The following is a 24,901-nucleotide window of genomic DNA, read 5'->3' on the forward strand; positions in this document are numbered from 1 at the left end:
TGTTCAAACTGACAAGCAATTGGGTTATGCTGATTAGGTTTTTTGTCAGCTTGACCAAACTAGAGACACATGGGAATAGGACACCTCTGCTGAGGAATGGCCACCATCAGATTAGCCTGTGTGCATTTTCTTTATTGGGGGGGAAAAAAACGTAGCTGAACTGTATGACTAGAAGCAAGCCTGTAGGTATTGTTCTTCCATGGCTGCTTTAGCCCCTCCATGCCTGCTTCAGCCCCTCCATGCCTTCTTCAGTCCCTCTATGCCTGCTTCAGTCCCTCCATGCCTGCTTCAGTCCCTCCATACCTACTTCAGTTCCTGCCTCCAAACTCCTGTGCTGAGTTCCTGCTTTAACATTGCTAGATCATAGACTGTAATCTGTGAATCAAATGGATTCTCTCCTCTCCCAAATCTCTTCTGGTCAGTTCTTCTTCCAGACTCAGAAAACAAATTAAGACACACTCTTAACTACTGATCAGTGTCTCCAGGCCCTCTTATACTGTTGTATTATGTTCTAGACAGACAGTGAGCTAACAAAGCAAGAAATCTGGAAACCTGAACTTTGAGAAACTCTATTTAGATTGAAATGCTAGTAGCCAGATGCTAAATTAATCTGCCATATGAATAAGGATCGTTGTGCTGTGTATTAATTTCACATAATGGCCAGCTTATACATTTTTGTAGTCAGTAATTTTAACAATTTGTTTTCCTTTATTTATGGATATCTACTGTCAGTGTGCTTATCAGTGTTTTCTGTGCCATGGTAGATGTTAATTCTTATTTCTTTTATCATAAAAGTTAAAACAAGGCTCTAAACTTGGTGCTTTAAATTTAGGCCCAGCGTTTGTTGCCGGAGCATCTCTGCCCCTCCCACACCCCCATCCTCCTACTCCCTCAGCAACATAGCTGTTCTTTAAATGTCATTTGAACCACCCAATGTCCATTAGGACTTCCGAGTCCTATGTCTGAAGTACCAGGAAAATGACCATATAGATGTCAGAGGAGGAGCTGCTGTGACTGCAAGCAAGCACACACTGGCAGGAACCTGCAGGACAGGGGAAGGGGCGTGACCACTGGACTAATTCCTCTTTTGCTTTCTTGATGAGCGTTCATCCTTAATGATGTCATAAATGCCTTGGAAAGAGGGATGGTTTTCTCCATTCTATCTTACAGGTAGATATTCTGTCCTAGGCACTACTGAGACCAGGATGGACACAATGCCTCATACAATGTGAAACTTACTAATTACTGGATTGTCTTTAATCATTTTTTTTCAAGGAAGTGACACTGAATGTGAATGTCTCAGTAGACCCAAGCTACAAACCCAGAAAATCAGTTGACCCTCGATTACTGAGATATGAATGCAGACCAGTCCACATATCCATGATCTGGAAGAAAAAACGCTGCCCAAGGTCCAGTTCTGCCTTATCCCTCCAGTGTTCTAGGTACTAAACAGGAAGAAAACTATTTTCTTTGTGGATTTAACACTTTTAGGCAATTACTCATTCTTCAGCTGGGCGGATACTGTATTAGATTTGTTATGTGTGTTTTGTTTTGTTTGCTATAAGAGTATAACTTCCTTAAATGTGTTGAGTGGCTGTCCTGTACAGCTGTACTGACACTCCTGAAAAAGAAAGTATGCAGCTTTAGCACTGCCCACTGCCTTCAGGGTTGGGAGATCATGTGTTCATTAGGAACAGGTAGATACTACCCTAAACATTCACAAGGAAAGGCAGTTGGGCACATCTCTCAACCAATAATGCTAACAAAATAAAAAGAACTCTTTGCTTCCAATTTGCTTTTCTTCAATAGCTTTTTGAGCCTAGAGAGGACACTGACAAACCACCTTATAGTCTCCAGCATTAGGAAACTTTTCATTTCTAATCTAAATTCTTCCTGTTATAGTTTAAATCCACTTCCTCCTGATCTATTCTCATAGCAGACAGAAAGACCATTCGTCCTGCATATAGCAGCCTTTCATGTATTAAAGATTCCAGCCTTCCTTTCTCCACGTTACAAATTGCCAGTTCCTGTCACCTAACTCATAGATCTTATTTTTCCAAGCCTTTAAATTAATTCCAATGCACTTCTTTCTGGCTCTATGGATAATGAAATAGTTATGTGGCTCAGATTCTAATTGGGTAATAAACCTTCAGGGAAGGAAGTACTTTTAAATTTTAAATCAAAGCCCCACATGATCTCGGACTTGAGACATTTTTAGAGAGCAGGAAAAGGCAGAAGAGCACATGTAAGTGCTATGGTGAGTGTTATAGTTTAGTAAAGGGTAACTCAGATGTGTCACAGATATTAAAGTGGATATTCACTGTCATCTATTGGATGAACAAAGGGCCCTGTATTAGTCAGGGTTCTCTAGAGTCACAGAACTTATGGATAGTCTCTAGATAATAAAGGAATTTATTGATGACTTACAGTCGGCAGCCCAATTCCCAACAATTGTTCAGTCGCAGCTGTGAATGGAAGTCCAAGGATCTAGCAGTTACTCAGTCTCACGCAGCAAGCAGGCGAAGGAGCAGGAGCAAGAGCAAGAGCTAGACTCCCTTCTTCCAATGTCCTTATATTGTCTCCAGCAGAAGGTGGAGCCCAGATTAAAGGTGTGTTCCACCACACCTTTAATCCCAGATGAAAGGCGTAGCCCAGATTAAGGGTGTGTTCCTTAAACTCGGAGATTCAATCTTCTGGAATCCATAGCCACTATGGCTCAAGATCTTCAAACCAAGATCCAGATAAGGATCTCCAAGCCTCCAGATAAGGGTCACTGGTGAGCCTTCCAATTCCGGATTGTAGTTCATTCCAAATATTGTCAAGTTGACAACCAGGAATAGCCACTACAATCCACCCCTTGTCAACTTGACACAAATAATATCTCATGTTCACATGAAACAATAACAAGGTTGTAAATATGCCTAACATGATATAACTATCCCTCGTACAATCGCTAACGCATTAGTAAATTTACAATGGGCATTCATATTACTTTATAATCCTCGTTTCTGCAACTGGTTACGTGGCCTTAATTGGTATTTATAACTACCTTCCTCTACTACCCATTCTGTATTTCCTTCTCCTTCAGCCAGCACCTCAGCAGGTCTTGGCTCTTTTCCTGGAGGATTGACCCATACCTTCATTCCTGATGGGTCTGCGTCCTTTGTCATCCTGCTTGGATTAGGCTGTTGTAGTTTCCCATTGACTTTAATCACAGGACATGGTAGTACTAAGAGACGCCCTAAGGGATCTCCTACACTCCAGACATAATCTTGCTTACCACCATTGTGAAGAGGTAATCCAATTTCCCCATGGTAATCTGGATCTATCACCCCTCCTAACACTGTTATTCCTTTTTTAGCCTGTTGGTTTAAGGGCATTAGAAGCCCAAAATGACCAGGGGGAAGTCTGAGCTTCCAGTTCAATGAAATGTTTGTTGTAGCTCCTGGTAGGAGCACTCCCCTCTCTGGAGCCAAAACTTCTAAGCCAGCAGAACCTAGAGTTATGGGGACAGGAAGCAAAAATTTTCCTAGAGGGTCACTAGGAGTGATAGTAAGTGGAACTATTCCGTTTTCCACCCCTTGATTCCTGGACCCATGAATCCTGGCTATGGGTGAAACTGTACCATATATCGAGCGCTGATTCAAAGCATATACTGCCTTCTGAAGAACTCTGCCCCAGCCTTCCAAGCTGTTACCACCTAATTGGCGCTGTAACTGCGTCTTCAAAAGGCCATTCCATCTTTCTATCAGCCCAGCTGCTTCAGGATGATGGGGAATGTGGTAAGACCAGTGAATTCCATGATCGTGAGCCCACTGTCGTACTTCTCTGGCTGTGAAATGAGTTCCTTGGTCAGAAGCAATACTGTGTGGAATACCATGACGATAGATGAGGCATTCTGTCAGTCCGTGAATGGTGGTTTTAGCAGAGGCATTACGTGCAGGAAAGGCAAATCCATAACCAGAATAAGTATCTACTCCAGTAAGAACAAAACGCTGTCCTTTCCACGAAGGAAGTGGTCCAATGTAGTCAACCTGCCACCAGGTTGCTGGCTGGTCACCTCGAGGAATGGTGCCATATCTGGGGCTCAGTGTTGGTTTCTGCTGTTGGCAGATCTGGCAATCAGCAGCAGCTGTAGCCAGGTCAGCCTTGGTGAGTGGAAGCCCGTGTTGCTGAGCCCAAGCATAACTTCCATCTCGACCACCATGACCACTTTGTTCATGTGCCCATTGAGCAATGACAGGGATGGCTGGGGAGAGAGGCTGATTGTCCACAGAACGGGTCATCTTATCCACTTGATTATTGAACTCCTCCTCAGCTGAAGTCACCTTTTGGTGAGCATTTACATGGGACACAAATATCTTCACATCCTTTGCCCATTTGGAGAGATCTATCCACATACTTCTTCCCCAGATGTCTTTCTCACCAATTTTCCAATTGTGATCTTTCCAAGTCCCTGACCATCCAGCCAATCCATTGGCTACAGCCCATGAGTCAGTGTATAATCGTACATCTGGCCATTTCTTCTTGCAAACAAACTGTAATACCATGTGTACTGCCCGAAGTTCTGCCCACTGTGAAGATTTCCCTTCACCTGTGTCTTTCAAGGTTGTCCCAGAAAGGGGTTGTAATGCTGCAGCTGTCCACTTCTGGGTGGTGCCTGCATAACGTGCAGAGCCATCAGTAAACCAGGCTCTAGTCTTCTCCTCTTCGGTCAGTTGATCATAGGGAACACCCCATGAGGCTATAGGTGCATGCTTGGCAGCAGATGGCATTGTAACAGGAGTAGAAACCATAGGCATTTGAGCAACTTCTTCATGTAACTTGCTTGTGCCTTCAGGACCTGCTCTGGCCCGATCACGTATATACCACTTCCATTTGATAATAGACTGCTGCTGTGCGCGTCCCACTTTATGACTTGCAGGGTCTGATAGTACCCAGCTCATGATGGGTAGTTCAGGTCGCATAGTAACTTGGTGTCCTATTGTCAAACGTTCAGTTTCCACTAAGGCCCAATAGCAGGCCAAGAGCTGTTTTTCAAAGGGAGAATAGTTGTCTGCAGATGATGGCAGAGCTTTGCTCCAAAATCCCAAAGGTCTTTTCTGTGATTCACCTACAGGGGCCTGCCAGAGGCTCCAAACAGCATCTCTATCAGCCACAGACACCTCAAGTACCATCGGGTCTGCTGGGTCATATGGTCCAAGTGGTAGAGCAGCCTGCACAGCAGCCTGGACCTGTTGAAGGGCCTTCTCCTGTTCCAGGCCCCACACAAAGCTAGCAGCTTTCCGAGTCACTTGGTAAATAGGCCTAAGTAACACACCCAAGTGAGGGATGTGTTGTCTCCAGAATCCAAATAGACCCACTAAACGTTGTGCTTCTTTCTTGGTTGTAGGAGGGGCCAGGTGCAATAATTTATCTTTCACCTTAGAAGGAATATCTCTGCATGCCCCACACCACTGGACTCCTAAGAATTTCACTGAGGTAGATGGTCCTTGAATTTTGGTTGGATTTATTTCCCATCCTCTGATACGCATATGTGTTACCAATGAGTCCAAAGTGGTTGCTACTTCCTGCTCACTTGTTCCAATCAGCATAATGTCATCAATATAGTGCACCAATGTGATATTTTGTGGAAGATCCAAACGATCAAGATCCCTTCTAACTAAATTATGACACAGGGCAGGAGAGTTAATATATCCTTGAGGCAAAACTGTGAAGGTATACTGTTGGCCTTGCCAACTGAAAGCAAATTGCTTCTGGTGGTCCTTATGGACAGGTACTGAGAAGAAGGCATTTGCCAGATCAATAGCCGCATACCAGGTGCCAGGAGATGTGTTAATTTGCTCAAGTAACGAAACTACATCTGGTACAGCAGCTGCAATTGGAGTTACTACCTGATTTAGTTTTCGATAATCAACTGTCATTCTCCATGATCCATCTGTTTTCTGCACTGGCCAGATAGGAGAGTTAAACGGAGATGTGGTGGAAACCACCACCCCTGCGTCTTTCAAGTCCTTGATAGTGGCAGTAATTTCTGCAATGCCTCCAGGAATACGATACTGTTTTTGATTCACTATTTTCTTTGGCAAAGGCAACTCTAAAGGCTTCCATTTGGCCTTTCCAACCATAATAGCCCTCACTCTACAGTTCAGGGAACCAATATGAGAATTCTGCCAATTTCTGAGTATATCTATCCCAATTATACATTCTGGAACTGGGGAAATCACCACAGGATGTGTCCGGGGACCTACTGGACCTACTGTGAGTCGGACATCAGTCAAAACTCCATTAATCACCTGCCCTCCATAAGCCCCTACTTTAACTGGAGGGCCACAATGTTTCTTGGGATCCCCTGGGATCAGTGTCAACTCAGAACCAGTATCCAGCAGACCCCGAAAAGTCTGATTATTTCCTTTTCCCCAGTGTACAGTTACCCTTGTAAAAGGCCGTAGGTCCCTCTGGGGAAGAACTGGAGAAAGGGTAACAGCAAAACCTTTGAGTGTCTTATCAAGATCCTTCCTCAGCGGAACCTGGCCACCCCTTCATTCAAGGGGTTCTGGATCTGCAAACTGTCTCAAGTCTGGAAATTGATTCACTGGCCGAGATTGCTGTTTACCACGATCTAATGTAGCCTTTCTTTCATTTGGCTGTTTACCACGATCTAATGTAGCCTTTCTTTCATTTGTTTGAGAATTTTTCTGCTTATACAGATCAAACAAATATGCAGTAGGCTTCCTATGTATTTCATTCCTGGAAACACCATGATTGGTTAGCCAGTACCAAAGGTCCAACCGAGTCATGCCATTATAAATTTCACCTCTCCTGTGCTGACCATTACTGGGTATGTTATTATAAACATTCTTTTGTCTACGCTGTCCATTATAATAACTAGAATCACCTTGTCTCGGGCGATTCAATGCTGCCACCTGGCCCTTGTTACCTCGGAATCCAACTAAACCCAGTGAATTTAATTCATCTAATTGAGCAGAAGCATCTCCAATGCTAAGATCTGGCACAAGGAAAAGGGAAAGAACAAAACCCTTCAAATGTGCTGGTGCCCCTCTCACCAATTTGCGTCTTATAGAGCTGGTGAAAGGCATATCTTCTGGACCTTCCCATTGTGGACAATTATGCTTTACACAATATATCCACTCTAGCATTGCAATTTCCCTAAGTCTTAAAATCCCTTCATCAACACTAAGCCATGGAATATCAGGCATCTCCAAGTCATTTCCAGTAGGCCATCTTTTGATAAACACCTCAGCCAACCATTCAAACAAACTTTTGACACCTTTTTTAACTATGCGAGCTTCCGTATTAAACCTAGAATCTCTACTCAGAGGACCCATGTCAATAAACTCAGCCTGCTCTAGTTTTATGTTCCTTCCACCCTTATCCCACACCCTTAAAATCCATTCCCACACATATTCACCAGGTTTCTGCTTGAATGAATTAGCAAACTCATTAAGCTCCTTAGTAGTGTAGCGAATTTCCTCATGGACTACACTTTCTACCTCCCCTCTAGGAGCCTGTTTTGCTTTGAGTCTGGTTACAGGTCTAGAAGAAACTATTGGTGGGCCGTGAGCAGACTCTGCAAAATTAATTTCCTCATGTGGGGAAGGCATTATTTCAAGAGGTGGGGCTGAGGGTACTACTTCCTCAGGTGGGGCAAACCCTTGAGAATCTGAGGATTCAAAATTCTCAGCTTCAACATGGTCTTCCCACACATCCCCATCCCATGTTGTAGGATCCCATTCTTTGCCAATTAGAGCCCTTACTTTAACTGTCGACACACTCTGAGGCTGAGACTTGAATTTTCGCTGTAGTTCAGCCAATCTTACAATGAGAGTTTCCGTTTGATTTTCTGCAACTTGAGCTCTATTGCTACAAGAGAGAAGATTCTCCTCAAGGACACACTTAGCAACTTTTAGATTGTTTACTTGTGTCTGGAGCCTTTCGATTTTATCACACAACTCCTTCCTTTCATTCATCATTTTTTCCACAGATACTAAGAGCAGCCATCCAGTAAAATCATTTTTCGATTTTTTCCCCATCTTGTAGAAAGCTTTGTGCACTGAATCACCTAATTCATTAAGAAAATCAAGGGCATTAGCTTCTTTAAGTTCGGAATATAGTTTCAACCATGGGTCTTCAAAATTCTCTGAGCTCCCAGGAGGGAGAGAATCTGTAGAGGTTTCAATAGTTGAAAGTGCTGGTGGATCAACAAGCCAATTCCAGAATTTTAAAAGATTCATCCTTGTACTTCTGTTACTCTAGAACCACTCCTGGTACCAACTTCTGTATTAGTCAGGGTTCTCTAGAGTCACAGAACTTATGGATAGTCTCTAGATAATAAAGGAATTTATTGATGACTTACAGTCGGCAGCCCAATTCCCAACAATTGTTCAGTCGCAGCTGTGAATGGAAGTCCAAGGATCTAGCAGTTACTCAGTCTCACGCAGCAAGCAGGCGAAGGAGCAGGAGCAAGAGCAAGAGCTAGACTCCCTTCTTCCAATGTCCTTATATTGTCTCCAGCAGAAGGTGGAGCCCAGATTAAAGGTGTGTTCCACCACACCTTTAATCCCAGATGAAAGGCGTAGCCCAGATTAAGGGTGTGTTCCTTAAACTCGGAGATTCAATCTTCTGGAATCCATAGCCACTATGGCTCAAGATCTTCAAACCAAGATCCAGATAAGGATCTCCAAGCCTCCAGATAAGGGTCACTGGTGAGCCTTCCAATTCCGGATTGTAGTTCATTCCAAATATTGTCAAGTTGACAACCAGGAATAGCCACTACAGGCCCCCAGTGAAGGAGCTAGAGAAAGTACCCAAGGAGCTAAAGGGGTCTGCAACCCTATAGGAGGAACAACAATATGAACTAACCAGTACCCCCAGAGCTTGTGTCTCTAGTTGCATATGTAGCAGATGATGGCCTAGTTGGTCATCAATGGGAAGAGGGGCCCTTGATCTTGCAAAGATTATATGCCCAGTACAGGGGAATGCCAGAACCAGGAAGTGGGAGTGGGTGGGTTGGGGAGCAGGGCAGGGGGAGAGTATAAGGGATTTTTGGGATAGCATTTGAAATGTAAATGAAGAAAGTATCTAATTTTTAAAAAAAGAAATATTAAAGAATGCAAGATGACAGTCACAGTTAAGATGACCAGCTGCTGATCTCTAGCTTCCTACCAACTAGCTATTGAGTGATTGTATGTTTGATAATAGTAACAGAGACTGGAAACTTGAGAGTAACTACATTTTTTACAGTTCAAAGAAGTCAATAGGACTCCTCTGGTTACTTCACTGATCGTATTTTGCTGTAAAACTTACCAATGCTCTTCCTTCCTTGTCCAAGTTCTGTTGAAGAATCCCTCTCCCTTGCCATACTCTGCAAAGAGATACGTAAAACTTTAGGGTGTAGATGTATGATGCTTCATATACTATCTAACATCAGCTAGCACGTGTGTGGAGTACTGTTGTCCTGAGCACATGTCAGCAGCAGATGGATGGATTACAGTGGAATAGCATGAATTCCCAGTGCATTCCACCCCACGTGTAAACACTGGAAAGATACTACCACCAGACAATCGCTGGACTCAGAGTTCACCTGCTTAGCATTGTATTTTAGGAGATGTTCAGAATAGGCAAACCCATAGACACAGGGACTAGATTGATGGTTTCTACGGGGCTGGAACAAGTGGTAAGGTTTGTTTATTGGGGAGAAGATTCTATTTGAGGAAGATTCTCTTTGATGTTTTGTGTTTGCTCATTGGTTTTGGTAAAGGTTTTTTTTTTTTTTTTGATACTTTGCTTTGGTTTGGTTTTTGTTGAGCATTTATTTATTTATTCATTTATTCATTCATTCATTTATAATATCAAACAAGGTTTCATTGTATTGACCAAGCTGGCCTCAAACTCACAGCAATCTTCTAGCCTGGAACCCCTGAGCTAGGGGAGTCACCATACACAGTCCAGGGAAGTTTTCTCTTATGAACCAGAACTAGAGAGTGTGGTGATTATCCAACAGTATAAATGTACTTCATGCCAGGCGTGGTGGCACACGCCTTTAATCCCAGCACTCGGGAGGCAGAGGCAGGAGGATTTCTGAGTTCGAAACCAGCCTGGTCTACAAAGTGAGTTCCAGGACAGCCAGAGCTACACAGAGAAACCCTGTCTCAAAAAAAACAAAAAACAAAAAAAATGTACTTCATGGCACTGTATTGTACATTTTTAAATACTTAAAATTTTATTCTACGTGTAGTTTGCTGCAGTAACAGTAATAATGCTATATGCACTTTCTGCCACTGTACCTAATACTGAAAGATTTGGGTAAAGCATATAGGAAACATGAAAGGCTGATTTTTTTTCCCAAAGCTTAGTAATCAATCACTGGGGTATTTATTGAGTGCCTACTGAGAGTAAAGCCCTGAGCAGGGGGCTGAGACACAGAAGCAAACAGATAGATATAGTTCTGCCCCACCACACACACACACACACACACACACACACACACACACATCTTAACAGGACATCCAATATTCTGTGTGTTTTCTCCTGCCAGAGGTGTTTGTGCTTATATGAAAAACATAAGACAAAAAAAAAAAAAAAAAACAGTGGACATTATCAATCTACAACACACACATACACACACACACACACACACACACACACCATTGTGTTTGATTCCTGAATTCTTGCTCTTTGCCACAAAAACTACTTAGGGGTATTAGGGGATCTAAGGCAGGAGGGTCAAAAGTACTAGGCCAGCATATGTTACCTATTGAGACTCTGTCTCAAAAAGAGTTTTCATTTAAGCATCTAACCCATCCAATATTGCTAGCTGTTCTCCAGAGTATAGTCCCTCCTGGCCTTTTCATTTCCAAGGTTTCAGTTATCCAAGGTCAAATGAACACAACCCAAAAAGACTGAATGAAAAAAGCATAGAGAAAAAGTTATTTTTTTTTGAAATCATAAAATAATTTTTGAGCTTATCTTATTTTCTTTTTTTTAATTAGGTATTTTCTTCATTTACATTTCCAATGCTATCCCAAAAGTCCCCCATACCCTCCCCCCCACTCCCCTACCCACCCACTCCCACTTCTTGGCCCTGGCGTTCCCCTGTACTGAGGCATATAAAGTTTGCACAACCAATGGGCCTCTCTTTCCACTGATGGCTGACTAGGCCATCTTCTGCTACATATGCAGCTAGAGACACGAGCTCCAGGGGCTAATGGTTAGTTCATATTGTTGTTCCACCTATAGGGTTGGAGATCCCTTTAGCTCCTTGGGTACTTTCTCTAGCTCCTCCACTGGGGGCCCTGTGATCCATCCAATAGCTGACTGTGAGCATCCACTTCTGTGTTTGCTAGGCCCTGGCTGAAAAAGTTATTTTTAAAAGAGCAATCTCTAAATTGTAAATAGCTTTGATAACAGCACACTGTAATGGTTGCTCCATTCTAGCGTTGGTTGCTAGTCTCTTGCTGTGTCTAATTAATGTGTTAACTTTGCCATAGGTGGAAAAAGGTGAACCACAAAGTAGACACTGGTCAGAAGATAGTGAAAATAAATAAATATCTACAGCAAAGTGTGCAAGGCAAATAAAACATGAGGCAGCAGCTGGGGAAGACTAAGTGGTTCCAGCCTAGTCAACCTGTGTTCTGTTAAGTCATACAATTAGGTATTAGCCCTAACAGGTTAATGGCACCTACACATCAATATGAATTCTTCTGCATTTGACTTTCTGCATACTTACAAAGCTAGCTACGATAATATTAGCTTTCCTCTTTATGTTTTCCTTTTCAGTTATAGACTCAACATTAAAAATCATTAACAACATAACATGGAAATTTAAACTAAGCAATGCACACTGCATCTATTTGTATGTAGCACTAAGGTTTTTAGTAGTAAGAAATGACATTTGCTGCATACATACTGCTATAATCAGGTTCTAATAAACATTTTGATGGAACCAAATTAATCACTAATTTGGCATTTCCATTTGGCAAATTAGCAAAATCAGATTTTGTAGTACATGAAAACGTGTTTGTATGTAAAAATGGCAGGTCTTTCAAAAATATGATATATTCAGTGTCTCACAGTAAAGTTTCAGATATGTATATTTTTGAGTTTCATCTTTTTCCAATCTCAAGCAGGGACAAATAGAGCAATGTCACCTTTTTGTGAATCTTATGAAATATTCAAGAAGTTTATGTAGAAAGGATTTGGCACACTCAAAATCCTAATGGTATTATTTCTGTAACCCTGTCCCTTCACTGGTCCAGCAGAAAAATTATAAGAACTATACTTGGTTCACACAATGAACATTAAGAAAAAGCTGATTCAAAAAGCATCGCGTATCATAAGGAAACATGAGTATTGTAATGTCTCACTATTTTTCTGATTCTTTTCCTAATAAAGTGTCAGGTTGTCAAATATACATTATTTATAAACTATAATGGTAATATAAGCATTCTTATATGCACTGACACTCATGTGAAATCAAGTAAGAAAAAAATCTAAAAATTGCACATTAAAGAGAAAAATATCAAGCACTTTATCAACAAAACCACACAAAGGGCTTGGGGAGATGGCTTAGTCAAGAGAGTAAGCTTTTAGAACTAAGTTAGATCCCAGAACCCACATAAAAAGCCAGGCACCATGATGTATACTCTAATGCAGTGAAATGGTGAAAGGAGAGGCAGAGACAAGCGGATCCCTGGGACTCATTAGACAACTAATATCACCGGCAAAGTCCCCGGCACATGAGGGACTTGGTCCAAAACAAAACACAAAACAGCCAAGGTTCTCCTCTGACCTCTGCATGCTGATGCACACGTGTGAATTCATACACAGAACAAAGAGAAAGAAACACTGTGAGAGGGATCTTAACCTTCATGAGAGCCATGAAGATATCTAACGACAGATAATCAATAGGAGGAGGAACACAGGCTGTACCTGATTTGTCTGCCACGGCTAAGTTTAAAACAGCCTTAGATAACCACAAAGGGAGGGTAAGTATAGAACTCCAGAGGCAGGTGGCCAGAACCAATCCACAGAAGTCGTCTGACTAAATGAGAGCCCGCATGTTCATGCATTGTAAAGCAGCCAATCCTGTGATCAGGAAGAAAAACTCCAAGACCACAAGGAAAGATCGCATTTGCAGACAGCTGTAAACTTTTTTGATGTAAAAATTGACAGATGAGATACTTTATATATAAATCCAGAATTGTCATAGACTCTAAAAAATATTAATTTTAATACTCAATAAGATTTTAAAAAGAGTCAAGTCTTAATTATTTTAAAGACTTGCATGACTCTCAGAAGACTCTCAGAACTCTAGAATAGCTCTTAAGGTTCCTAGCATTGGTACTCACGTGTCTCTATACAAGTGCCTCTCTCTAGCTGTCACAGAGCAGGGGAAATGTCTCATTTTGCCGTATGCCTGTGACAGCAGCACTTAAGGCTCCACTTTTCCCTCCTTCCCTCAAATTCCCATCATTTCTTAACATTTTCAGTGTTAAATGATGGTCTCACTTCCAGTCTTAACTGAAAGACTGAAACCATCCAAAGACAGCCTGACAGACTTCTACTGCTCTACTCTTCTCTTCCCCCCAGTGTAGGCATCTGCCACCTGGTGCTTTTTGACTCCCACAGAAGGAGCAGCTATCAGAGTTCACCAGCCTACAACCTGATCTTTCTGCTTATAACCCTACACTTTTGCCCTTCCAATGATGCTATGTTATAAAACCACAGCTATGAATTTGTGTGCTTAAAAGAATGAAATTAGCATCCCGTACCTGCTCCTCCACCCAGACTACATGTTGGACAAAATCTATAAGACTGAGAAAGAGAAAACGGGACAAACCCAATAAGTGGCAGAGGCAGAAAAGGACTTTCAAATGGGATACAACAGGAAACACAAAATGATTTCAGATAAAGTATCGCTAATACATGAGAAAATCACAGACAAGAAATACAAGAGACTAAGAGTGGGATGCTGTTTCAACCAAAAGAGATTTCAAAGAAAACCAGGAAACCTAAGGAAAAAACACCCTAACAGAAATGGGAAGACAGCTGGGTGGGTGAGATGACCCAACAGTGGTGAAGACATAGAAGACATAGAAGGTACGCTGAAGAAAATGGATTACAAGTGAACAAATTTGGAATGTACCTTCTATCAAAAGAATAAAATGTAAATGTATGCATCCATAACAGTCCTTTTCTGAAAGTTGACCCACATGTTCACATTCCTATAGTTTTGATGTGTTGCTGCTGCTGCTGCTGTTGTTGTTGTTGTTGTGTTAGTTCAAATTTTTGTTTGTTTTTTTTGTTTTGTTTTCTTTTTGTTCTTTAGGATGAGCTCTGTTCCTACCTCAGCAACACTAAAACAACCCAGGAACCTCATCCTCAGAGAGTGGAGAGGGAGTGAATGGAGCACAATACTCTATATTCAAACTGGCTGCCATGCACAAAGAAGGAAGTCTCTGCCTAATAAGCATTTGAAAGCTCTTTCTGGAGACTGGAAAGATGACTCAGTGGTAAAGGCCACTAACCACTGGTCTGGAAATCCTAAGTTCATTTCCCAACAGCCATGTAGTAGCTCACTAATGTCTCTAACTCCAGTTCCAAGGAATCTAACACCCTCTTCTGGCCTCCACAGACACCAGGCATGCACATGATACATACATGTACATACTGACAAAATACCCACACACATGCAATAAAAATAAGTAAATATTTTTAAAGCTACCCTTAGCTGGGCATGGTGGCACCTTTAATTCTCAGCATTTGGAATGCAGAAGCAGAGGGATTTCTCTGAGTCCAAGGCTACATAGCCAGTTCCAAGCCAGTCAGAGTTACATTGTGAAATCCTGTCTCAAAAACAGTGAATAAATGGCCCCCAGCAAGCCCAGTAGCCCTGAGGTCTGCCCCATCCTTCCTGAGCTCCATCTTCCAGTCCACATCTGTATATGCAATCACTAATCTGTACCTTACTCCCCAGCCTACACCTCTGCCTGCCTCCCAGGAGGTCTGTCCCTACCCAAGACAACCAGATAAGACACCCACAGCCCAGTCAATCCCCATCCTGCTGGGCCTCAGCAAGCCCAACATTCCTGAGATCTGACCCTTTCTTTCTGTGCTCCATTTTCTGGTCCAAACATTTACCTGCAGTCAGGGATCTGCACTCCACTCCCTGGGCCACAGATTTGCCTGCCTCCCAGGAGGCCTGCTACCACCAGGGACAACCAGCCCCCGAGGTCTGCTACTACCAGGAACTACCAGGCCAGCCAACACCAGCAACAACCAGATGGATAAAGACAACCTCAAGAATGTAATCAACAAAAGCCAGTGCAATATGGCATCATCAGTACACAGGACTCCTGCTACAAGTCCTGGATATCCTAACACACCTGAAAAGCAAGACTATGTCCTTAAATCTCATCTTATAAAGATGATAGAGACCATTAAGAAGGAAATAAATAAATAAATCACTTAAAGAAATACAGGGAAATACAATATAGCAGGTGAAGGAAATAAATAAAAAATGTTCAAAACCTGGAAATGGATATAGAATCAATAAAGAAAACACAAATGTAGGTAACCCTGGAGATGAAAAACCTAGGAAAGAGAACAGGAACTACAGACATAAACATCACCAACAGAATACAAGAGATGGAAGAGAGAATCTAGGGCATAGAGATAGATACACCAGTCAAAGAAAATGCCAAATCTAAAAAGTTTCTAACACAAAACATCCAGAAAATTTGGGACACCATGAAAAGGCCAAACCTAAAAATAATAGGAATAGAAGAAGAAGATTCCCAGCTTAAAGGCCCAGAAAAAATCTTCAACAAAATTATAGAAGAAAAGTTCCCTAACCTAAAGAAAGAGATGCCCATGAACATACAAGAAACCTACAGAACAACAAATAGAGTAGACCAGAAAAGAAAGTCCTTCCCCCACATAATAATCAGAACAATAAATGTACAGAACAAAGAAAGAGTATATTAAAAGCTGCAAGGGCCGGGCAGTGGTGGTGCACACCTGTAATCCCAGTACTTGGGAGGCAGAGGCAGGTGACTTTCTGAGTTTGAGGCCAGCCTGGTCTACAGAGTGAGTTCCAAGACAGCCAGGGCTACAGAGAAACCCTGCCTCAAAAAAAACGGGGTTAAAAAAAAAGCTGCAAGGGAAAAAGGCCACGTAACATATAAAGGCAAACCTATCAAAATTACACCTGACTTCTCAACAGAGACGCTAAAAGCCAAAAAGGCTTGGGAAAGCATCATACAGACCCTAAGGGACCACAGGTGTCATCCCAGACTACTATACCCATCAAAATTTTCAATCACCATCAATGGAGAAACTAAGACATTCCGTGGCAAAACCAAATTTAGACAATATTTGTCCAATAATCCAACCCTACAGAGAATACTAGAAGGAAAGTTCCAACACAAGGAAGGTAACTACACTCAGAAAAACACAAGAAATTAATCATCTCACAGCAAAACCAAAAGAACACACACACACACACCAACAATAGCAACAACCACCAACATCAAAACAGAACTAACAATCATTGGTCATTAATATCTCTCAACATCAATGGACAAATTCACCAGAAGAACAACACAGGCTAACAGAGAGGATATGTAAACAGGAGCCACTATTCTGCTGCATGCAAGAAACACACTTCATTAACAAAGATTGACTACCTCAGAGTAACGAGCTGGAAAAAGGTTTTCTAAGCAAACAGACCCAAGAAGCAAGCTGGATAGCCCTTCTAGTAGCTAATAAAATAGACTTTCAACCAAAAGTAATCAAAAGTGATGGGGATAGACATTCCATACTCATCAAAGGAAAAATCTACCAACATGATGTCTCAGTTCTGAACATCTATGCCCAGATGCAAGATGCATTGTCAACAGACAGGTTGATCAGTGGAATCGAATTGAAGATCCAGAAGTAAACCCATACACCTCTGCTCATTTGATTTTTGACACAGAAGTCAAAACCTACAATGGAAAAAAGAAAGCAACTTCAATAAATGGTGCTATTCTGACTGGATTTCTGCATGAAGAAAAATGCAAATAGATCCATATCTATCACCCTGCACCAAACTCAAGTCCAAGTGGATCAAAGACCTCAGCATAAAACCAAATATATAAAATCTAATAGAAGAGAAAGTAGGAAATAGCCTTGAAAGAATTGTTACAGGAGACAATTACCTGAACAGAATACCAATGTCTCAGGTTCTAAGATCAACAATTGATAAATGGGACCTCACAAAACTGAAAACCTTCTGTAAATCAAAGGACACTGTCAATAGGACAAAACAGCAGCCTACAAATTGGGAAAAGATCTTCTAACCCTATATCTGACAAAGGGCTAATATCCAAAATAAATTAAGAACTCAAGAACTTAGACACCAACAAACCAAAAACCCAATTTAAAAATGTGGTATAGGGCTAAACAGAGAATAATCAACAGAGGAATCTCAAATGGCGGAGAAGAACTTAAAGAAATGTTCAAAGTCCTTAGTCATCAGGGAAATGCAAATTAAAGCAACCCTTAGATTTTTACCTCCCACCAATCACAGTGACTAGGGTCAGAAACTCAAGCAACAGCACATGCTAGTGAGGATGTGGAGCAAGTGGAACACTCCTCCATTGCTGGGGGAAGTGCAACCTTGCAAACCACTCTGGAAATCAATATGGTGGTTTCTCAGAAAATTGGAAATAGTTCTACCTGAAGATCCTACAATACCATTCTTGGGCATATATCCAAAAGATGTTCCAACATACCACAAGGACATATGCTCCATTATGTTCATAGCAGCCTTATTCCTAATAGCTAGAAACTAGAAACAACCCAGTTGTCTCTCAAATGAAAAATGGACACAGAAAATGTGGATTATATACACAATGGAATACTTTTCCACTATTTTTTTAAAGCAACATGAATTTTGCAGGCAAATGGATAGAACTATAAAATATCATCCTGAGCGAGGGTAACCCAGATCCAGAAAGACATGGTAATTACTCAGTGGTAATTACATGGTAATTACTCAGTGATAAGTGGATATTAGCCATAAAGTACAGGATACCATCGATACATTCCACAGACCCAAAGACACTAAACAAGATGGAAGGCCCAAGAGAAAATGCTTGAATCTCACTTAGAAGGGGGAATAAATAGTCTTAAGAAGCAGAGGGAAGGAGGGATGGAAATGGATGGGAGGGGGTGGGGAGGGGAATGGGAGAGTAAAGATTAGGTGTGGGGAGAGACAGGAGAGATGGCCAGAGGACCAAGAGAATAAATGGAAATCTACAGCTGGTGGGGGTGGAGTGGGGGATATCCCTAGGACACACCAGAGACCAGAGATGGGGGAGGCTCCCAGGAGTCAATGTGAGTGACCTAAGCAGAGATACGGAGCAGTGTGGTTATGGAACTGAGGAGGCCACCTTCTGTAACCAGGCAGGACCCTCAGTGGAGGGATAAGGACACCAATCCACCCACAAAACTTTTGAACCAAAATTTGTCCTTCCTAGAAGAAATTCAGGGATAAAAGTGCAGCAGAGACTGAGGGAATGAACAACCAATAACCAGCTCAACTTGAGACCCATCCCACGGGCAAGCACCAATCCCTGACCCTATTAATGGAGCCTACCATAACTGTCCTCTGAAAGAACAGTTTTCTGCACAGCTGAATGAAACAGATGCAGAGATCCACAGCCAAACAGTAGATGGAGGTTGAAGAGTCTTATGGAAGAGTTGGAGAAAAGAATTGGAGACCCTGAAGGGAATAGGAACTTCACAGGAAGACCAACAGAGTCAACAAACATGGTTCCTTGTGGACTCTGAGAGACTGAGCCAACAACTAAAGAGGATACACGGGCTGGACTGAGGCCCCGGCACATGTGTAGCAGATGTGCAGCTCAGTCTTCATGTGGGTCCCCCAATAACTGGAGCGGGGGCTGTCCCTAAACCTGTTGCCTGTCAGTAGAATCTGTTCAACTAAACTGGGCTGCCTTGTCTGGCCTCAGTGGGAGAAGAAATGCCTAATTCTGAATCCACTCGATGTGCCAGGATTGGAGTATACCCAAAAGGGCCTCACCCGCTTAGAAGAGAAGGGGAGGGAAGAGGCATGGGATTATATGAGGGGACACAGGGAGGGAGGGACAGCTATAGGCATATAAAATAAATAAGTAAATCTTTTTAAAAGTAAATAAAATAAAACATACATTGAAAACCTGCTTTTTTTCTGGAAAAGCATGCATGAAACCTGAACACCCAAAATAAGAAGTCACAAGTGAAGAAAACACTGAGAAAGTTCACTATATACCCGGACTCAAAATAATTCACTCACAGGAACCTTGGAAGCAACATGACAGACCTTGAAAGGAGAGTTATGAAGTGTTAGTTATGATAATAAAGCAAGAAATATCAAAAAGGAGGCAGTCTCACTACTATTCACAGACTGCACATTGGCTCTCTAAAAAAACCAAAGACACAACAGCAAGAAAGCAATGGGAAAATGACCAACATCTTGAATGTCATGCTGTTCCTTAACTGCGGATTCAGAATCACTTGTTTTGCATTTTCTTAGAAGCACAGTGAGGAAAGCCTATTTATCATTGAAACTAAAAACTACAAACCAGTCCAGGAAGCATCCCCAGCAAGGCATCCCTCAAGGAAAAAAAAATAAAATAAAAAGGACCACAACCCCACCACAGACATTAATGGGAAGTAGAAAAATTACTTTCATTTTTGGCCAGAAAGAATCAATTTAAAGGTATTATTTTTCCTCAAATTAATCTATAAATTCAATACTATAAAATAAATAGTCCTATTCTAGTTAAACAAAAGGAAGTGAAATATTTCTTAATTATTCAAGTGCATTAAAAGTACAGTAATAAAATCATAGCATTCAGCTCAGAAATAGAAAGCCAGGATTAGGGAGACAAAATAGGCCCAATCATGCAAGTCTGATATCTTATAAGAACAGTACTTTAAATCAGCAGAGGGGAGACAGACTACCCAAAGAAGCAGACTATAAAATAAACCAGCTATTTGGGAAATAATTAAATAGAATTCATCTTTATCTTGTTCCAAAATAGATTCCGGAATCATGATAAACTTACATATAAGGCAAGAAATTAAGCTCACAAAGGGAGCACTATAAATATCTCTCATAAACTGGGTTTCTAAGTGTCACACGAAACCCAGGCGAAATTAGAGACATATGTGTTCGTGTAGATATTTGAAAGCTACAAATCACAAGCAAAATGAAGAGAGCAAATGCAATAGTAAAAACCCATAGGCAACATACATAACATATGTGAGACAAATTTATGTAGTTTTATATATTAAAATTAGCATTTAGGTTAAAACATGTGTGCTTTAGTGGGAAAATCATAAAAGAAAGGTTATGAGCTAACAATGCATTTAAAGGGAAAGCAATAGGACAAGTACGCCGATGCAAATCTGTAAGTCTAGCTACTCGGAAGGCTGAGGCAGGAGACTCATCAGGACTGTTTATGTGGGTAAGTGAATCCTTATCTCAAAACATAAAATAAAACTTTTTAAGGGCTGGAGGTGCAGTTTAGTGCTTGAATGCCTATCCAGCATGCATAAGGGCCTGGGTTTGATCACCAGTACACACACACACACACACACACACACACACACACACACACACACACACATAGCACCAATGGCATGCAAATGGATCTTTCTTATGCATTCATTATTCTTGATGGATTCACCTGCCAAGGTGACTGTGAGGATAAATTTACCAAGGCTCGGCTATGACTAAGCAATGTGCTTACCTGAATTTGTCAGTCAGGGGTGATGGAGCATACACCTGTAATCCCAGTACTTGGGACACTGAGACAGAAAGATCTTTAATTCAAAACCAAGTTGAGCTACATAGAGAATTCCCTGTCAACATGAGCTGCGTGGCTAGATCCTGTCTCAAAAGACAAATAGGTGGCCAGCAAGATAGCTCAGTGGATACAGGTGCTTGCCATGCAAGCCTGACTCCACAAGTTCCATCACCAGAAGTCATGTAAAGCAGCCACTGCCTGTACCCCTAACTCACAGCAGTAAAGAGGACAGAAACCGGGGAATCAGCCAAAAGCTCATGAGGCAGCCTGCCTGGAATTCGCAGTAAGGCAAAAAACAGGAGTGAGCGTGCTTCAACAAAGTGGAAAGTGAGAACCCATACCTGATTGTTCTTGGACCTCCATGCATATGCTGTGGCTGTGCACATTCATGCACACACATATACACACACCACACACTCAAGAAAATAAATTTTAGATAAAGATAGAAACAACTACACTTGATCCACAGTCCCATGTTTGTATAAACAACGAGAAGAAAGGGAAGGAGCCAGACCAAAGAGAAGAAATGGGGAGAAGGAGGGAAGAAGAGAAGAGATAGGAAGGAAGAGATAGAAAGGAGAAGAGGGCTGGAGAGATGACTCAGCAGTTAAGAGCACTGACTGCTCTTCTGGAGGTCATGAGTTCAGATCCCAGCAGTCACATGGTGGCTCACAACCATCTGTAATGAGAAACAATATATATATATTTTTTTGGCAAATTGCCTAATGATATATTAAAAGTATTCCCCTCCATTTCTTTATACAGTAAGTTCTTTTTTTATTAGACATTTTATTTACATTTCAAATGCTATCCCGATAGTTCCCTATACCCTCCTCCCACTCTGATCCCCTACCCACCCACTCCCACTTCTTGGCTCTGGTGTTCCCCTGTACTGGGGCATATAAAGTTTGCAAAACCAAGGGGCCTCTCTTCCCAGTGATGGCCGACTAGGCCATCTTCTGCTACATATGCAGCTAGAGACACAAGCTCTGGGGGTACTGGTTAGTTCATATTGTTGTTCCACCTATAGGGTTGCAGACCCCTTCAGCTCCTTGGGTGCTTTCTCTAGCTTCTCCATTGGGGGCCCTATGTTCCATCTTATAGATGACTATGAGCATCCACTTCTGTATTTGCCAGGCACTGGCATAGCCTCATATGAGACAGCTATACCAAGGTCCCTTCATCAAAATCTTGCTGGCATATGCAATAGTATCTGGGTTTGGTGGCTGATTATGGGCTGGATCCCCGGGTGGGGTAGTCTCTGGATAATCCATCCTTTTGTCTTAGCTCCAAACTTTGTCTCTGTAACTCCTTTCATGGGTATTTTGTTCCCTATTCTAAGGAGGAACGAAGTATCCACCCATTGGTCTTCCCTCTTCTTGATTTTCTTATGTTTTGCAAATTGTATCTTGGGTGTTCTATGTTTCTGGGCTAATATCCACTTATCAGTGAGTGCATATCTGGTGACTTCTTTTGTGATTGGGTTACCTCACTCAGGATGATATCCTCCAGATATATCCATTTGTCCAAGAATTTCAAAAACCTATGGGCCAGAGCAAGAGGGGGCCAGAGGTGGGGGCATGGGGAGAGGGTGGAGTGAGCAGGGGGGGCAGAGTAAGCGGGAGAAGGGAAGGGGAAAAAGAAAGAGAGGAGAAGAAATAGAAGAGGTAGAGAGAAGAGATAAAAAGGAGTAGATAGAAGAGATAGAGAGGAGAAGAGCTAGAAAGGAAGAGAGAGAAGAGATAGAAGATATAAAGGAAGAGAGAGGAGAAGAAAGAGGAAAAGAAGAACCCAAAGTGGAAAGGAGAGGTGAAGGAGCAGGAGAGACAGAGAAGAGAAAACCCACCACAGAGAAACTTAAAATAAATCTGAGAAGAATGCACACAAACTGTTAATGGCAGGTACATCCAGAGAGTGAGATTGTAGTTGAATTTTGTCTTATTAAATATTTGCATAGCATTTAATTATTTACAACAATCACATATTGCTTGGAAATAAATATTTCAAGATAAAGTAAAGAGTGAGCAAGCTTGGAAAGACAGCATCTCTCCACCTTGGTTTCTCCTCTGCTTTGTCTCTTCCCTGCCACTCTCCTGAGCCCCCACTTACAGCTCTCGTTTCCATCCCAGATGTGGATTTCATCCCTTCTGTTCGCTGATGGAAAAGATCAAAGAGAGTAGAGTGGTCCTCTTATCAAAGCTTTACCCTAACACTCCCACAATCCATCTCCCTGAAGTGCTTGCTTGGATTGTTGATTTTCAGAGCCATTAGGCAAGAAATGTTGGAAAGCTATTGCTGTTATATAAATATGAAAGGAATGGAAATAATTGTGCTTTGTCGAGTCAGCAATCTAATAATCCTGTTGGGGAAGCAACAAAGGGTTATTTATATCGAGGAACTTGCAGTGTTCTCAGAAGCCAGATATGCTCTTGGACAAGCTTAGTTCTTATTAATGCTATGGAAATCTCTTCCAGCAGAAGGCCTAGGAGCTGCTCAGCCAAGAGAGGAGGAGGGCTTCACCTTTTGAACTCTATTTCTTTCTGTCTTTCCTCATATTGAGCCAGTAGCATATAAACTGCATGCTGGCTTCTATGTAACAGAAAATACTCAATAAAATTACATATATTCATCTGCACATTTATATTTCTGCAGTATAGGCAATGATAAACAAAAGAAACTTTAAACAGCAAAGCTTTCACAATCAATACATTTCTAAAAGTATTTCTAAGACAAGTAGTAACTTAAGGAATTTGTATTAAGATGGAGACATTCACTCCTTGGACTCTGGTCATCCTTTATAAGGAAACACAACAGCCTGCCCCTTGTGCCCTCTCACAACAGCTAGAAAACCACACCCTGCAGCCCTTCAATTTGTCCTTTCATGAACTTACAAAGAAATTGCCTTTGCTTCTGTAGTCTTGGTCTCCAAGAAAGGTTCTGGTCCTCTTAAGAGGTCCAAATCTACATTGGATAAGTGTGTATATGTGCAGATTTTATACATAGATAGATGGATGGATAGACAGACAGACAGACAGACACCACAGTCTGGTGAGCATCAAGCCATATAATGGTGGTTCTGTGAGGTTTTTATACAATGTGAGCAAAAGTCTACCATTGCCAACATTAAGACCTGGCAATCAGTCTTCAAGAGTTAAAATTCTTGGGTAGATTCTAAATTCTAAAATCTTAAAAACAAACCTCAGCTGTCAGAAAGAGCACACTTAAGAAGGCTATAACTTCATAAGGCATCTTTATTTCATTTTATTTAACCCAGTCAGGACTTTGAACTGTGGGAGATGCTACCCAAGCTCACAGACATACAGACTGCCTCCTAGGCACAGAAGATGGCACTTCCTGGCAGCTTGCAAGACCAAGAAATGAATTCTGGTCAATGTTACGAGCAGGGTGCTGAGTGCCTGTTTTAGACAGAAGTGTTTAATTCCTCTCTTGGCACTCTCCAGAGGTCTCTGCCTGCTGTGGTGATCACATGACCATGTTATGATTCAGCACTGTCCCAGGACGGTGTGTCCTTCCTCCCGAGATGTGAAACCTGCTACTGGCCCTCATTGATCAGATTCTTTTGGGGGGGGGGTTCGAGACAGGGTTTCTCTGTGTAGCCCTGGCTGTCCTGGAACTCACTTTGTAGACCAGGCTGGCCTCGAACTCAGAAATCCGCCTGCCTCTGCCTCCCGAGTGCTGGGATTAAAGACGTGCGCCACCACGAACAGATTCTTATTTTAAATCACTGAGCTTTGGTGATTATCTGCCCCAACTATGTAATCCAAATTCTCTTGATGATGCATATGCTTAATTGTCATATAATATTCAAAAGACCTTTCTGATGTCATCACTATGATCAGATAAGATGTACTGAGGATTTAATATAATTAATACCAGTTCATGTCTAAAATAAAGTTCATGACATTGTTGACTTGTGTGTGTGTGTGTGTGTGTGTGTGTGTGTGTGTGTAAAGATACAAGCAGATAAAAGTCTTTACTGCTAACTGAGTTTGTTTCTA

The sequence above is a fragment of the Mus musculus genome, chromosome 18, assembly GCF_000001635.26.
Source record: "Mus musculus strain C57BL/6J chromosome 18, GRCm38.p6 C57BL/6J".
Lineage (NCBI taxonomy): Eukaryota > Metazoa > Chordata > Mammalia > Rodentia > Muridae > Mus > Mus musculus.